The sequence below is a fragment of the Cannabis sativa genome, chromosome 6 (assembly GCF_029168945.1).
Source record: "Cannabis sativa cultivar Pink pepper isolate KNU-18-1 chromosome 6, ASM2916894v1, whole genome shotgun sequence".
Lineage (NCBI taxonomy): Eukaryota > Viridiplantae > Streptophyta > Magnoliopsida > Rosales > Cannabaceae > Cannabis > Cannabis sativa.
This window is the reverse complement of record NC_083606.1, coordinates 21,263,856-21,280,531: the sequence shown is the minus strand read 5'-3', so window position 1 is coordinate 21,280,531 and position 16,676 is coordinate 21,263,856. Positions and strand designations below refer to the sequence as shown.

Genomic DNA, 16,676 nt, shown 5'->3' with positions numbered 1-16,676 from the left:
ATGAAAAAGAAATGTTTAAGTATCATGATGAAAATCAACTTAGATTGTAACACCCTAACTAACATAGGCATATTACGTGATTTTTAAACATACTGTGCAGCTCGTTGCTAATCAACGAGGTTTATGGAAAAACGTGATTAATTAAAATTTTGCTTTTTAATTAAACTTATAAAACAATATTACAAAAGACTCGGGATCCCGATTATAAAATCATTTACAAAAAGATTTAACTGTTTAATTGATACATAAAATAACTAAATGTCGCCTAGCGACCAGTTACAAAAACCAGCCTTGCTATCCCGATGATCGTACGCTCCAGGCCTAACCGTCCCGACATGTACAATCTTCACAAGCTCGCTCACGGCCCATCAGCTTTAGCCTTGCCTTTACCTACACATAAACGTAAAACTGTGAGTCGACAGACTCAGTAAGAAAAGCATAATAATACTCATACATAATCCCGGTTATGATCAGACGCCCATACCCCTGATCATAACCCTAACTGCCGTGTCCAACACGATACTGAGTCCCGCTACTGCCGTGTCCAACACGGTACTGAGCCACTACTGCCATGTCCAACATGGTACTGAGTTTTGAACGTTCACAGGGACGGTACTATTGACAAGTATCCTCCTGATCGGTCGAACCGGTCATACTCCGCCGTTGGTCATACTCCAGCCTGTACCGACGGGATAGGTCAATAGTACGGAACCACCAACCAAATGTCAGCCTGATCGGTCGAACCGGTCATACTCCGGCTGCTGGTCATACTCCGGCCTGTACCGACGTGACAGGGTTGGATGGTTCGAAGCCAACATACATAACTAATGTAATCTAACAGGCTTCCTACATGCACGCTAAACATGTAATCTACATATGCATACTGTTATACTAATCTAACCTGGATTCCGAATTCAGGTGTGCCGGTCAATGTTGCTATAATTTTAAACACTACGCAAGTATACGCAATCAAGTAGTAAATCTCACACAGGTGAGGTCGATCCCACAGGGAATTGGATTAAGTACCACTAAATTATACTTATGATTCTATTCGGTAAATCAAAAGCAATTATGATTTAAAAACAGTAAAATATGAAAGTAATTCAGAAAACTTAATAACACAATTTAAAGTCGAGCAAGATGAGACAATAGGGAGGAGAATCCTGTTGTTGTTTACCCAAATCATTAATGCTTAATTACTATCCTATTCTTGAAGTGAATGACAGATTATGAAACAACCTAGCTCCTTTCAGATCTTCTAGATTCTAAATCACATGTTATCTAATTAATTCCTTAATTAAACTAACATGAAATCAGCATTAAGCAATAATCTACTTGTCACATAAGTCATGCAAATACTTTCGTTTCACATAGAACATTGATTATCTTAATTTTAGCATTCTCAATTCTCACTTTTCAGATTTCGAATTGAGATCATAGAGCATGCACAAGGTGATCAATCTTAAACATGAAATTAAGAACAAATTAAGATAATTTCACACACAAGAATTGAGGAATGGTAATTAAACATTAACTAGGCAGAACATTAAACAACAATCATCATCCTCCCTAAATGGGAAATTTAGTTCAGAAATAAATCCATAACCATTCCTATAACAATATTCAACATAAAGAAATTAAAGAGGAATAGAGAAAGAAATTGTTGGTGGATTGACTCTGGATCTTCACTTTGATTTCCTCTGCTCTTCTTGCCTCTTTCTGCTGTGTTTTAGGGTTCCAAATCGCTTCCCCCAGACTTCCAATCGCAGTTTTCTATTTATAATTGAAATTTAGGGTTCGATGGACGAAAATGCCCCTGGTCCGTACGGGATCTCGCCGCGGCCAAGCTTCCTCTCGCCGCGGCTAGAAATCGCCAAATTTGGGTGCTCTCTATATCTCGTAACTCGCCGCGGCGAGCCTCTTCATCGTCGCGGCGACTGACGCCTTGCTAAACTTCGAGATCTAGCCGCGGCCAAGTTGTGTTTAGCCGCGGCCAGATATGCACAATTGCTCAAAAATTGAGTTTTCTTCGGCTCAGCACGTCTTTTAACGAATTTCTGCACCCGAGACCTCTTTTATTCCAAAGAACCTGAAAACATAGAAAACAAGCGCAATTCCGTCCCAACACAGCTAAAAACGCACATAAATTGGATCCAAAACATAGGCTAAAAATAGCCTAACAAACTCCCCCAAACTGACTCTTTACTCGTCCCCGAGTAAACTAAGACTAAACTAAAAACAAACTGACAATGATAGCTAAACTTTCCAACAATTTAATTGTTACCACCACCTGCACAACTTCAATCCATCAATAACCAGAATTTCAACTTGCCAACTCTAAGAACTAAGTTGAATGTGCAATTTACAAGTAAGTAATTCATACAAACATAAAGCATCGCAATTTCCATCAATATCACAACTGTTCTAACTTTCCAACATTCCACTAACACATGATCAATAAGTTTGAATGACATACCTCTCTCCACTAATGTTGACAAATTTCTATTTGGAATCAATAGGTCTTTTTCGGTTAACATCACATGGCTTAGGTACATGGGTAGGTGAGAAGTCATTTAGGCTTTACTATACCATAAGCACTATTAACCAAACAAGCCTAGACATTGATTTTGCTTTCTTTCCATATATCCCAAAAACAGAAATAAGAGATTGCAATTTTTCTTATGTATATACCTCATAATTTTCTTAACTTTTTTTTCTTCAAGAAGACACATTTTTTCTTTTTTTTTTCTCTTTCTTCTTTTTCATAGGCACAACACACAATATTATTCTTTTTTTTTCAATCTCTCATTCCTACACTCTATTTTTCCACTTACAGCAGTTATCCCCCCAAACTTGCTTCAAGGCTCATGGCATAATAAGTTACGTTCAGGGTGAAAAGAATTTAAGATACGAATTCAGCTCAGTTAAGCGGTAAAAAAAAAAAAATTTTAAAACAGGCTAAGGCTCAACTTTGGGTATACTATGGTAAAAAATTCATAGGCAGGCTTGAAAGGCTCAATCGTTCCAAAGAAAACTTGCCTAAATCACTTTCCAAACAAAAATCATCAAGGATTTCGCTTCAAGAGAGTATGTCAAACAAATTCTATTCCATGTTCAATCAGTCATTCCACAATCCAAATAGAACACAAGTGATATGTGAGAATAGCAAATGTTTTAAATCTACATGAATCACTTCCTAGCACACATCCAATTTAATTCAAACAGTTGCAAGTCAAGCACACAGTTATGTTTTAATCCATTGCACAAGTGAATAACAACAATTCAATCCATCTTTCAATTTAGCTATCACGCAAGACTAAAAAAAACTAAAACAAACTAAACTAAAACAAATAAATGCGAATAAATTAAGTTTCCCCCCCCCCCCCAAACTAAAATGCACATTGTCCCCAATGTGTGAAAATAAAGCAGGGTGAGAGAAACTTACCTGAGCCCCTTAAAAGGGGTTTGGCGGCGGTGGCTGGTCATAAGGGTTGAAACGGGGTGGCATGGGAAAATAGTTTGGATCATCCACACCGATATTCATTCTCGTGACAAGTGTGTTCAATTGAGCCACCTGCTGCTCATCGAAGATACTCCTCTGGGCCATGTAATTTTGCATATGCATGTTTTGCTGAATCAGATAATTCAGCTGATCGTGAGTGTACTGCATGGCAGGGTCAAGAGGCTCGACAAGACGTGGTGGTTCGATGTCCTCACGTTCCTCTTCTTCTCTTGCCGGAGGACCTCCTTGAACTGGCGGTTGACCATGAGGATGAGGAGGTTTGAAGCGAAGAACAGTCGCCAAGTTAATAGGGCGCTGTGGCGGTGCCTTTGTATCATATGAGTACTGTGGTACCCCATGTTTCTCACATAGATCAGTGATTATTCCAGCCAACCCAAGTCCTCCACCGGAAGATCCCTCAACCATAATGTCAAAGGTCACTCGAACAATATCCCCCATATTCAAATTATATCCTTTCATAATGCCGTAAACCCATTTAAGTCTGTCCATTTGAGCATCAGAAAAATGCTTGTTGGGGAGCATCCTTGCACTAACAAAGTAAAGCCAAGCCTTGGCCACTGGGTTGAGTTCACATCGGTACAATTGGTATGGTTCTCCATTAAGCTCATGGAACCTAAGGCCAGGATACCCTAGAGTCTCAGCAATATCCACATAATTCAAACTTCTCTCATAAAATTGTCGTTTCAAGGGTTGTTCTTCATTAGTGAAAGTTTGGAGGTCATAAAGGGCATGAATAGCGGCTGTGGTAGCAGGCACTCTAACCCCCCTAACTCTAACTTTGCCCTCTTCTCTTTCAGGCCAGTTGGCTAAAAATTCCAAAGCTAGAGTTTGATTACCACGCTCAGTGATATCTACGAACTTAGTCCACTGCCTATGTAGGATTTGATCCCTAATAGATGCAAAAGCAGGGGGAATGTTGGCAGTTTGGCTTAGGTTGACAATGTCTATCCCTCTATCTTCAATGAATGCCCTATCTTTCAATTTCAGAAACCGCTCTTGAGCCTCCATGTTGGTAAACCTAACTCTATCAAGATTAGAGCGTCCCCTAGATGGGTTGGATGATGAAGCTCCCTCCTCATTAACCCTTGACCTCTTTGGACCCATAGCACCCAAATTTTTTTCTAACTCTCAAGATTTTTCAAAATTTTGACAGCACTTCCCCTTAAAAATCGACTTCCCGGGATTTAACCCTTTCACAATCACATTCAATTGACTCACCACAATAATATTCAACAATGAATGAGCAACAATTCCAAAAATTTCAACACAAAGTCTACTACTCTCTAGCAATCCACAAATAATCCAATAAAACTTGTGTAGAGAAATTAAAATTTGTTACCTCAATGAAAATCACTCTTTAGTCAACCTCCATTGATGAGAACCTTGAAGCTTTAGGGAAGAAGAAGGTGAATAGTGATTTTCTGAAATTTTGGGTGAAAAATTAGGGATTTTGGAGTGGATTTTTAGAGGAAAAGAGTGTTAGATGAGAGAAATAAGGGATGATGATGATTTAGGATGAGAGTTTATGGATAAATTTGAGGAAAATTGGTTTGAATGGGGTTAGATGAAGAAATTAGGTTGAAAAGGGTGGTTTTCGGCTGGAGAAGGTAGGGGTTGAATGTGGGGTTTTGATTTGAAATGTTAGGGATTTTGAGTTTAAAAAGGGAAATCTGACCATTCTCGCCGCGGCCACATGTATCCTCGCCGCGGCGAGATTTCGCGAAATTGGACCCCTTTCTGTAAGTCCAATCTGGCCGCGGCGGTGTATACCCTCGCCGCGGCTAGAATTTGGGAAATTAGACCTGTTTCTGTAAGTCAAATCTGGCCGCGGCCATACATCCCATGGCCGCGGCCACTGATCAAATATTTTTTTTTTTTTTTTTTTTTTTTTGTAACGAAAAAGAATGCACAACAAGAAAAATAACCGTAAACTTAAAAAAAAGTTCAACTAAATCAAAAGAACACTTGGGTTGCCTCCCAATTAGCGCTAACTTTATCGTCGCTCAGCTAGACGTTGATCGAGATCTTCAAAGTGGCGCCAGAATCATGGCGGACTTGGTTTGATCAAATTGACCTCCCAAGTAGAGCTTTAATCGCTGTCCATTCACTTTGAAAGTATTAGGACTTTCACCTTTTAGTTCCACTGCTCCGTAGGGAAACACTTTGATCACCGTAAATGGCCCTGACCACCTTGATTTTAATTTACCAGGAAACAACTTTAGTCTTGAGTTAAAGAGTAGAACTTGTTGACCAGGTTGAAACTCCTTTCTCACTAGATTTCTGTCATGCCATCTCTTAGTTCTTTCCTTGTAAATCTTGGCGTTTTCATAAGCTTCATTTCGAAATTCTTCCAACTCATCCAACTGTAGTAGTCTTTTACGCCGGCCAGCTTTTAAGTCCATGTTTAGAGTTCTCATTGCCCAATAAGCTTTGTGTTCTAACTCCACCGGTAAATGACACGCCTTTCCAAACACCAACCGATATGGTGACATCCCTATTGGCGTTTTGAACGCTGTTCTGTAAGCCCACAATGCGTCATCCAACTTTCTTGACCAATCTTTCCTTGATCTCTGCACCGTTTTCTCCAGAATCATCTTTATTTCCCGGTTAGAAATCTCAGCTTGGCCATTACTTTGCGGATGATAGGGAAGGGCAGTTCGATGACGAACACCATACTTTGAAAGGAGTGCTTCGAACTGTTTGTTGCAGAAATGACTCCCTTCATCGCTTATGATCGCTCGGGGAGTACCAAACCGTGTGAATATATTCTTCTGAAGGAACCGAAGAACTGTTTTTCCATCATTAATTGGTGTTGCCGGCTTCTACCCATTTTGATACGTAATCCATGACTAGTAAAATGTATAGATTGCTAAACGATGAAGGAAAAGGACCCATAAAGTCTATCCCCCACACATCAAACAACTCTACTTCCAAGATTCCTGTCAAGGGCATTTCGTTTCTCCTTGAGATGTTTCCTATACGCTGACAACTATCACATGCCTTCACAAAAGTACTAGCATCTTTGAAAAGCGTTGGCCAAAAGAACCCGCTTTGCAACACTTTGGCAGCTGTTCTAGTTCCACTGAAGTGTCCCCCACATGGTAAAGCATGACAGTGATTAAGAATAGAGTACATCTCCTCTTCAGGCACACACCTTCTTATTATCTGATCTGCACAGTGCTTGTAGAGGATTGGCTCTTCCCAATAGTAATGTTTTACCTCGGAAAAGAATTTCTTTAATTGTTGACGAGATAGCTCAGGAGGAGTGATATTAGCAGCTAAGTAGTTAACATAATCAGCATACCATGGTACCATAAGACTTTCCCTCACACTAAAGAGTTGTTCATCGGGAAATTGTTCATTTATTTGTACCTCTTTCGTATTCTGACTTTCTTCCAGTTCTAGTCTTGACAAGTGATCTGCCACCAAGTTCTCAGTACCCTTCTTGTCTTTTATGTCAAGATCAAATTCTTGCAAAAGAAGAACCCATCGAATCAGTCGTGGTTTGGCATCCTTCTTAGTCATCAAGTATTTGATTGCTGAATGATCTGTATACACTATCACTTTATTGCCAATCAAGTAGGGTCGAAATTTGTCACATGCAAACACTATAGCCAGCATTTCTTTTTCTGTAGTAGCGTAGTTTAGTTGGGCATCATTCAAGGTTTTGCTTGCATAGTAAATGGTTCTGAATACCTTGTCAACCCGTTGTCCCAAAACTGCTCCAATAGCATAATCACTTGCATCGCACATGATTTCAAAAGGTAATTCCCAGTTTGGTGTAGTCACAATCGGTGCTGAGATTAACTTCTCCTTGAGAATTTGGAATGCTTCAAGACAATCTTTCCCAAATTCAAAAGGTACTCCACTAGCAAGAAGATTGGATAGCGGTTTGGCCACTTTGGAAAAATCTTTGATAAATCTTCTATAAAACCCGGCATGACCCAAAAAGCTTCGAACTCCCTTAACTGAAATTGGAGGAGGCAAGTTCTCAATTGTAGATACTTTGGCTCGTCAACCTCAATACCTTCTTTTGAGATTTTATGTCCCAAAGCACTATTCCTTCTGTAACCATGAAATGGCACTTTTCCCAGTTCAGCACCAAATTAGAGTCTTCACATCTTGCTAAAACCAATTCCAAGTTACTCAGACATTGGTCAAACGATGAGCCAAACACTGAAAAATCATCCATGAACACCTCGATGCACTTTTCTATTAAATCTGAAAATATAGCCATCATACACCTCTGAAATGTTGCTGGAGCATTACACAGCCCAAATGGCATTCGTCGAAAAGCAAAAGTACCATATGGACATGTGAATGTTGTTTTCTCTTGATCCTCCGGTGCTATAGCTATTTGGTGATACCCTGAGTATCCATCAAGGAAACAATAGTACTCTTGTCCTGCCAACTTGTCTAACATCTGATCAATGAATGGGAGTGGAAAGTGATCTTTTCTTGTGGCCTTGTTGAGTTTTCGGTAGTCAATGCAAATTCTCCATCCCGTGACAGTTCTGGTTGGGATGAGTTCATTCTTCTCATTCTTTACCACCGTCATCCCTCCTTTCTTTGGAACAACTTGGACTGGGCTCACCCATTTACTGTCTGAAATAGGATACGCTACCCCGGCATCTAACCACTTCAAGACTTCTTTTCTGACAACCTCCTTCATTGGTGGATTTAATCTACGTTGTGCATCAATGGTTGGTTTCACTCCTTCCTCCATTAAGATTCTATGCATTACAGTTGAAGGGCTGATCCCTTTAATATCTGCTAAAGTCCATCCAATGGCTTTTGAATGCTTCCTTAGAACCCGTAATAGCTTATCTCGTCTCTACGAGAAGATAGGGAAGAAGCCACAGTAACAGGAAGTGTCTTATTTTCTCCCAAATATTCATACCTGAGATGCTCTGGTAAGACTTTTAACTCTAGTTGAGGAGGCTTTTCAGTAGATGGGGTAGGCTTTGTTGGTATGACTCCTAACTCTTCATAATATTTTCTATTCAGCGGTCCATAAGAATCGAGCCACAAAGCATATTCATAAGCTTCCTTACCATCTTGTTCCACCACCTCTTCTTGTACCAAAGTCAGATTAAGAGGATCTTCAGCATGTGTCTTTGTCTCCACCAACTGGTCCACCACATCAATTGCAAAACAGTTGTCACTAGCCGTAGGATAGGTCATTGCTTTGAGCACATTAAATACAACTTCATCTCCTTGTACCCTTAGCTTTAACTCTCCTTTCTGAACATCAATTAGTGCTTTCCCTGTTGCCAAGAAAGGTCTACCCAGGATGATAGGAACATTACTATCTTCTTCCATATCCGTAACAATGAAATCGAGTGGAAAGATGAACTTGTCCACCTTTACTAACACATCCTCAATGACTCCTCTAGGGTGAGCTAGCGATCGATCTGCCAATTGAAGAGTTACAGTAGTTGGCTTTGCTTCACCTAGCTGCAATCTTTTAAACACCGACAAAGGCATTAAGTTTATACGGCTCCCAAATCACATAGTGCATTTATTCCTTCAATTTTACCAATAGTACAAGGAATAGTGAAACTCCCCGGATCTACGAGTTTTGGAGGGAGTTTCTTCTGTAGAATAGCGCTACACTCTTCAGTTAGAGCCACTGTCTCATAGTCTTCCATCTTCCTCTTCTTTGACAAAATTTCCTTCATAAACTTCACATAACTTGGCATCCGCTCTAGAGCTTGCAAAAGGAATGTTAATGTGAAGTCTTTTGAAGACTTCTAGAAACTTGGTGAACTCGCTTGTCTAAGCTTGACTTTACGAGCCTCCGAGGATAGGGTATTTTTACATGATGATCAATACTAATTAGTGGAGACCGTGGTGGTGCCGCCGGGCCGTCGCAGCCTTCTCGCCGTTGGTGTTGGTGTTTGCACCGGTTGAGCATTTATTTCTTCGTCTTCCTCAATTGGTTGTGGTAACTCGGGCCCATCATACTTCTTACCGCTCCTCAGGGTAATTGCCTTGCAATTTTCTTTGGGATTAACTTCAGTTGTGCTAGGCAAATTCCCTTGAGGGCGGGTTGCTACCTGAGTTGCTAGCTGGCCCATCTGAGTCTGAAGGTCTTTAATTGAAGATCTAGTTTCAGTCATGAATTGGAGCAGTAAATATGTCTGCAAACTAGAACTTCCACCGCAGGCTTGTTGCCGATTAAACCGTTGGTTACGATTTCTTTGTTGATAGAACCCACTATTTCTTCGGTTGTTATTCGGTTGAACCCATAATTGTTGTTGTTGTTGTTACGTGAAAAATTCCCAATGGCTTTAGCTTCATCCATTGGCAAATCATCCACATCCGCTTGACACTCCGAAAAGTGATGACTTCCTCCACATAACTCACAAACAATTTGGGCTTGCTTAGCTTGCCCCGCAATGATTTTAGTCAATGCCTCAACTCCGAGCCGTTAACTTTGTGATGGCATCAACTTCTAACACACCGCCTACCTTCTTAGATTGACTCCTTTCATTGGCCACCGCCGATTGTTTAGAGCCATCTCCTCCAATAGATCATACGCTTCATTAGCACTTTTTCTCATAAAAGCTCCGCCCGCTGCTGCATCTATTAAAGTTCTAGTATTACCAACCAGCCCGTTATAAAAGTTGTGAACCAGCATCCACTTCTCTATACCATGATGAGGACACCTCCTGATCAGATCTTTAAACCTCTCCCAAGCCTCATGGAGAGATTCATTATCTTGTTGGCAGAAATTATTGATCTCTCCTCTTAGCTTTGCAGACTTAGCTGGAGGAAAGAACTTTGACAAGAATTTTGTTGCCAGATCATTCCATGTAGCAATAGAATTAGGTGGCAAAGAATTCAACCAACTCTTGGCTCGTTCTCTGAGCGAGAATGGAAACAACCTCAGTCGAATGGCATCATCGCTAACTCCATTAACCTTAAAAGTTTCACAAAGTTCCATGAAGTTAGAGAGATGCAAATTAGGATCTTCAGAAGGGAGACCACCAAACTGAACGGGCGAAGATCGCACCATTTGAAGGATGGCAGGCTTAATCTCGAAATTGTTTGCATCCACTGCCGGTGGCCTGATACATGACTGCACTCCCGTAAGAGTAGGGAGAATGTAATCTCTCAAGCTACGGCCATTAGCTTGATCTTCCACGGCACCTCCATTATTACCGTTATTACCCCCATTGTTTCCAGCATTATTGTTCACATTCGCAGCCATGATCTCTGATGTTTCAAATAGCTGTCGAAACTCTTTCTTGCCTCTTGTTCTTTCGATTCCTCCTGCAAGTTTTCTCAATTTCAGGATCAACTGGTAATATGACTGTTTGTCCTTGACGGCGCATGCACTTAGGATTCCTGAAATAAATCAAGAAAATATTGCAAGAAAAAGGTTAGAAAAATCAGCAAGAGAAAATATACCAAAGTAGAAGTTAGTATAATTTTATGTAATATTAATCTTTAACAATTCCCCAGCAACGGCGCCAAAAACTTGTTGCTATAATTTTAAACACTACGCAAGTATACGCAATCAAGTAGTAAATCTCACACAGGTGAGGTCGATCCCACAGGGAATTGGATTAAGTACCACTAAATTATACTTATGATTCTATTCTGTAAATCAAAAGCAATTATGATTTAAAAACAGTAAAATATGAAAGTAATTCAGAAAACTTAATAACACAATTTAAAGTCGAGCAAGATGAGACAATAGGGAGGAGAATCCTGTTGTTGTTTACCCAAATCATTAATGCTTAATTACTATCCTATTCTTGAAGTGAATGACAGATTATGAAACAACCTAGCTCCTTTCAGATCTTCTAGATTCTAAATCACATGTTATCTAATTAATTCCTTAATTAAACTAACATGAAATCAGCATTAAGCAATAATCTACTTGTCACATAAGTCATGCAAATACTTTCGTTTCACATAGAACATTGATTATCTTAATTTTAGCATTCTCAATTCTCACTTTTCAGATTTCGAATTGAGATCATAGAGCATGCACAAGGTGATCAATCTTAAACATGAAATTAAGAACAAATTAAGATAATTTCACACACAAGAATTGAGGAATGGTAATTAAACATTAACTAGGCAGAACATTAAACAACAATCATCATCCTCCCTAAATGGGAAATTTAGTTCAGAAATAAATCCATAACCATTCCTATAACAATATTCAACATAAAGAAATTAAAGAGGAATAGAGAAAGAAACTGTTGGTGGATTGACTCTGGATCTTCACTTTGATTTCCTCTGCTCTTCTTGCCTCTTTCTGCTGTGTTTTAGGGTTCCAAATCGCTTCCCCCAGACTTCCAATCGCAGTTTTCTATTTATAATTGAAATTTAGGGTTCGATGGACGAAAATGCCCCTGGTCCGTACGGGATCTCGCCGCGGCCAAGCTTCCTCTCGCCGCGGCTAGAAATCGCCAAATTTGGGTGCTCTCTGTATCTCGTAACTCGCCGCGGCGAGCCTCTTCATCGCCGCGGCGACTGACGCCTTGCTAAACTTCGAGATCTAGCCGCGGCCAAGTTGTGTTTAGCCGCGGCCAGATATGCACAATTGCTCAAAAATTGAGTTTTCTTCGGCTCAGCACGTCTTTTAACGAATTTCTGCACCCGAGACCTCTTTTATTCCAAAGAACCTGAAAACATAGAAAACAAGCGCAATTCCGTCCCAACACAGCTAAAAACGCACATAAATTGGATCCAAAACATAGGCTAAAAATAGCCTAACAGTCAACCTGACTGGAACTTTAGCTGAGCGGCGGATTACAGGCTCCTAAACCATAAAAATCACAACATTATAAGTGACACGCTAAATCACTTCCCGGGGACTTAAACTAGGAACTAAAAGTTTCCCTATCGATAAAAAGCAAGTGCAATACCCCCTAAAACATAAAAACGAGGAAAAACACGGGTTCTGAAAATTCCCCAACCGGCAGACCGGTTGCCCAACCAGAATTCCGGTTCTGGGAATTACTGGACCCTCATCCGGAATTCCGGTTGCACAACCGGAATTCCGGTTCCTCGCTGGAATTTTTTAAAAATTCCTAACTCAACCAAATCAAACCCAATTCATACCAAACCTTCTAGACCTGCTCTAAATACCCCAAAGAACATTTTCAAAGCATTAAAATAGCCCAGAAACCACAGATACAAAATTTGCCATTAAAGCTCAAGCTTTGAGTTCTAAACTCAAACTTGAGCAAATCCCACAAACATGCATTCAAACCTGCTTAATTCTACTTAATTAAGCCTAACTAAGCCTCTGAAAACAATTAAAAACAATAACAATAACATAAATGCATTCACTACATTTCCATCAAAATCACATATTTTTGCATAAAAAACCATAACCTTAAATAACCTAACAATCAAGTACTACAAGAAGCTTCATTAACATCTAAAAACATGCTTTAAACCTCTGAAAATATCCACAACATACAGCAGCAACAACAACTAAAAACATCATGCATGCATCACCATTTTCATCATTTTTCAAGAAATTAAAGAAGGAAGAACAAGAGCTAACCTAGCTTGCAATGGACCTTAAGAAGAGATGAATTATCAAGCAAATATCAATGGAGAAATCCGCTCCTTGCTGCTCCAAGGCTTGGCCGAAATGAGAGGAAAGAAAGAGAGAGAGTGTTTGAAAATTCTATTTTTCTAACTTGTATTTTTTTGTAAAAATGAATAAATGGAAACAAAGCCACATATAATATTTCACTTCAGCCAATTAACTAAACAAACAACACTTATTTTTCAAATAATCAAGTCACTAAAAGACAAAAAGTCATTGGGGCAAAAAGACCATTTTGCCCCTCCACACTAAAATCACATAAAAATCACTAAAGGGGTATTTTTGGGAAATTCTAAATTCACGGCCATTCCCGACATTCCCAATGTCTAAAACCAGTCCCGAATTACTAACATACTAAATTGTGATTTCTACTGAGCCAAACGCCGAGTTCCAAAATACTGGGCACCGGAAATGCAAAATATGAAAACTACTGAATAACATAACCATGCATTTCTGAATTCCATAAATAACAGTATAATAAATTATTTAAATAGCTATAAATAATTTCATAAATAATCATGATTAACTGCTAATTTCCAAATTAACTAAGCGGGCTTTACAACTATTCCCCCCTTAAAAGGATTTCGTCCCCGAAATCTAACTTGAATAACTCTGGATATTGAGCTCTCATATCTGACTCTAGCTCCCAGGTGGCTTCTTCCACCTTACTGTTTCTCCAGAGAACCTTGACCAATACTATGGTCTTATTCCGAAGGACTTTATCCTTTCTATCCAGGATCTGCACTGGCTGTTCCTCATAAGTCATGTCTGGATGTAGCTCAAGACTCTCATAACTGAGTATATGAGAGGGATCTGAAACGTATTTTCTCAACATCGAGACATGGAATACGTTGTGAACTGCTGATAAGGCTGGAGGCAATGCTAACCGATATGCCACTTGACCTATCTTCTCGAGAATCTCGAAAGGTCCTGTAAATCTAGGGCATAACTTGCCTCTTTTCCCGAAACGTTTAATCCCCTTCATCGGAGATACCCGTAAAAACACATTGTCCCCTACTTGGAACTCAACATCTCTGCGTTTCGGATCTGCGTAACTCTTCTGTCTGCTCTGTGAGGCAAGCATTCTAGCTTTTATCTTCACTATTGCCTCATTGGTCCGCTGCACTGACTCTGGACCTAGATATTTCCTCTCCCCTGTCTCATCCCAGTGGATAGGGGATCTACATTTCCTACCGTATAACAGTTCATAGGGAGCCATCCCTATCGTACTCTGATAACTGTTGTTGTACGAAAATTCTATCAACGGTAGATACTTATTCCATGAGCCTTCAAAATCCATAACACAGGCTCTCAACATGTCCTCCAATATCTGAATTGTCCTTTCGGACTGACCATCTGTCTGAGGATGGAATGCTGTACTAAATTTCAGCTTTGTACCCATTGCCCGTTGCAAACTTTGCCAAAATTTGGAGGTGAACTTCAGATCCCTGTCCGAAACTATAGACTTCGGTACCCCGTGAAGTCTTACTATCTCTCTGACATACAGTTCTGCCAACTGATCCACTGAAAATGTTGTTCTAACCGGCAGAAAATGAGCAGATTTCGTAAATCGATCCACCACTACCCAAATAGAATCAAATAAACCCGTGGTCCTAGGTAACCCGACCACAAAATCCATCGTAATATCTTCTCATTTCCATTCTGGTAGGGTTAAAGGCTGCAACAACCCTGCTGGTCTCTGATGTTCAGCCTTAATCTGCTGACACGTGAGGCATCTCGATACGAATTCTACCAAATTCTTCTTCATACCGCTCCACCAGAAGTACGGTTTCAAATCTTGGTACATCTTAGTGGTGCCGGGATGCAGAGAATACGGGGTAGAATGAGCCTCCTCAAAGATCTTGATTAGAGCTCAAATTTATACATTTTAAGCCTTTAATTATATATATAAAATTAATTAAATTAAATATTTTTGTAGTTTTCTATTGTAAAATTTTTTGGATTGAAAATATTTAATTTAATTTAATTTTATATTATTATTCATATTTGGGGATAAATATAAATGGAGTCTAATATCATATGTATACATGTAAACTTGTATAGTTAAATATACATGTTCATATATATACTAATTAATCTCTTTGAGTGTGGACTTATACAGGATTTATGGGTTTGACTTGAAATAAGAGACATATGAATATCCATTATTCCTTCATACATTAATAAGCCCAAAGAACATCATTCCAGTCCAATTACTCCAGGTCCAAGTTTCATATTATATCTAGTAACAATTGGCCACGATCAAGACTATATCCACTCAAGCTATGTATATGCGAGTCCCACTTTTGATGCACGGAGTGACCGCAAGCGAGACCCAGTTGCCCCTTTCTCTCCAATTTTCTCTGCTGCATGGTCCCATGTTCTCCAATGTGTTCAGCTTTTTGAGCAAGAATTCCCACTACCTGATGCACGAAAAATATCAGTTATTGAGATTATTATGGCTCTATAAATAGGATCATTATGGAGAGCAAAATAATCAGATTTTAGTAGTGTTATTATACCAAAATTTTATCTTTTTCTTTCCTTCTTCTTTATTTTACTTTATTAATTTTGGTGTAAAGACAATGCCTTTTCTAGGCTAATTTCTTTGGCAAGACTCAAGTGTAAGTTCATGCAATTTTTATTCTTTTAATATATTGATTCTCTTTGTTCTTCATTTTCACATTTGTTATATTAAATTTCCCTTCTTCTTAATTGCACTTTAAATTTAATAGTAACTTTTATATAAGTTCAGTCATGTTTTTCTTATGTAAGTTAGGCTATTAATTATTAGAGTGTTTATTATATTATATGATTTTTACTGCATTCTGCCAGTGGTATTTTGTCGATTTAAATGATATAATATGATAGTATTTTTAGAAGTAGTATTAATTTAATTAAAGAACATATTTTTCTAGTGAGCTTAATCATACACATTTTCCAACTATAATTAATGGTGTAGAATTATAGTTGAGGTTAAAGAATCAATTTTATTATGAAAATATAATTGCATGTACAAAGCTTGTGTCTTCCATAATTATTTTCTGATCACTTCTCATTTTAATTACTTGTTTAATTTTGAAAAATCATTTTCTCAAATATTCTCACATCACATTCAAGGTTCTTATTTTATTCTCGTAAAATTACTAACTGTCCTTTTGAGTGTATTTTTCCTCCCTGTGGATACGACATATAGCCCGTTTACTACCGCGACCGCAGTGTAACTAATTGGGCGACATCAATTTTTGGCGTCGTTGCCGGGGAGGTTTCTGCGCTACAAGATGTTAGTATAGTAGTTTTATTTTTTTTTTATTTTTTTGTCTCTCTTTATTTGTTTATATCAAAAAAAAAAAAAAACTTTTTAGTTAATATAATATAATTTAGTTTTTTTTAAAGTTATATATAGATTCAAAAAAAAAATCATTATATATTATTATTATTATTATTATTATTATTATTATTATTATTATTATTATTATTATTATTATTATTATTATTATTCTTTACTCTTTTAGTAAAAAAAAAAACAGCAAGTACTTTTTTTGTTTAGTTTATTTGTCAGTCGTATTT

General features: G+C 38.5%; 1 non-coding gene across 1 annotated transcript; it reads left to right on the top strand.

The window, feature by feature from the left end:
* Positions 1 to 10,176: 10,176 nt before the first annotated feature.
* Positions 10,177 to 10,283, top strand: LOC115696041 (small nucleolar RNA R71). Its single transcript, XR_004007642.2, has one exon. It is a non-coding gene; the product is annotated as a small nucleolar RNA R71 (small nucleolar RNA).
* Positions 10,284 to 16,676: the final 6,393 nt, after the last annotated feature.